Source organism: Hyla sarda, chromosome 1, assembly GCF_029499605.1.
Source record: "Hyla sarda isolate aHylSar1 chromosome 1, aHylSar1.hap1, whole genome shotgun sequence".
In the NCBI taxonomy this organism is placed as follows: Eukaryota; Metazoa; Chordata; class Amphibia; order Anura; family Hylidae; genus Hyla; species Hyla sarda.
The window spans coordinates 281,179,135-281,180,694 of NC_079189.1; the positions used below are offsets into that span (position 1 = coordinate 281,179,135).

Below are 1,560 nucleotides of genomic sequence, written 5' to 3' on the forward strand. Positions count from 1 at the left end.
TGAGGAAACAGCAACCAAATATTCGGCTACTACTAATCTTTACTTCTTGTTCTTTGGGTAATTGACTCTACTCCCCCTCCACATACTTGCCTTTTTATACTTTTGAGAATTGGACCTATTAACTGACTACCTATACTCCAGTGTGAATGTTCATGCATGTGGGTGCGACTTAGATTCAGGTCCTAAGATAGCGTGGTCTACAGGGTTTGAAGGGTTGAACACCCGATGTGCATGGGGCTACCACTTCATAGGTGCAGAGATAGTCCATGTCCATGGACAATACTCATGAGACACCCCCTGAATACAGAACCCGATACGCTATGGACCACGGTATCTACGCACATTAACAAATGTCTTTGCATGGTGGAGTTTGCTAGGTTGCTCTAACAATTTTCATTTCTCTATTTTTTAGCCTCTCATTCTACATCTTACTGTGAAACAGATATCGGTCCATACACACCGAGGAAATCTTGGTCCACATATGCTGATGCCAGAACGGTCCCGGTTCATATACACCGGTAAACTCATCTTAGTATGTATGGAGAGTGGAGTCGGCCCAAACACGCCGACTGGAGCTAGTCATTACCCTCTTTTCTATTTTCGCAGCTTGTTACTACTATGGTCGGTTGCCAAGGACAACCCCGAGTTTTGGAGCCTAAGTCCAAGTATCAGGGACTGTATTCCCTCTGATTTACTTACTTTCCTTTTTTCTGCTGCCTTTACATACTACGGCCGGTTGCTAGGGGCAACCACAAGATATGGAACCCCAGCCCTAGCAACAGTGACCGCACTTCCCTTTGTTTACTTACCTGCTCTGTGTATGCTGTGTTTACTTTCAGCCCTCACTAGACCTTTTGCTGTCCCCCAGGAATGGATACATTATGCCTTTATTTAATATTATTCAATCAAGCTATATACACCCTGTGATCTATACAGCGATATTGATATGGCCTCATTTTTCGCATGGGGATAATCCTCACTGACAGGATATGAACTTATCTGAGCATGCGCAAGTCACGTCTAAGTCCGGAGTCGGGTTGCCATGGATGCGAGGACGCGCTCCTGGTGTTACGCTCCACCCGAACCCGGAAATGCTTCTACTCCTCAGCGATGCGCACCTCACGTCCGGCGCATAGGCGCCTGTGACCGGGATACATCGCGGCAGGACCCCGGAAGGCATTCACATCTCGTCACGGATTTACAGATCACTACCAGTGCACTTTGATGTATTATGCTTAAATACCGGTAATTCTATATTAGATGATGATCTGATGTCCTTTTATTTGTATTTAACACTGTAGATGATGATTTATATTATTTATATTATTGTTTGCACAATGCTTTCTGATGACCTCTTTATTTACATATGTCAATCATGTATTACCTTTGTCACATGACCTAGTGGGCGGTCTATAAATACCCACCAGTATCACTATGATTCACTTGAAAAAGCCAGCGTGAGGCTGGTGAAACGTTGTCTATGCACATGATGGAATAAAACCACCTTTTTTTCGCAACCTGTGGAGTGCTGCATCATATTTGCTATTGTCTGGATTTAGG

The 1,560-nt window shown here is 44.2% G+C and overlaps 1 long non-coding RNA gene across 1 annotated transcript; it reads left to right on the plus strand.

Annotated features, from left to right (window-relative positions):
- Positions 1–974, plus strand: LOC130305452 (uncharacterized). Its single transcript, XR_008855035.1, has 3 exons — positions 1–57; positions 413–518; positions 607–974. It is a non-coding gene; the product is annotated as an uncharacterized LOC130305452 (long non-coding RNA).
- Positions 975–1,560: the final 586 nt, after the last annotated feature.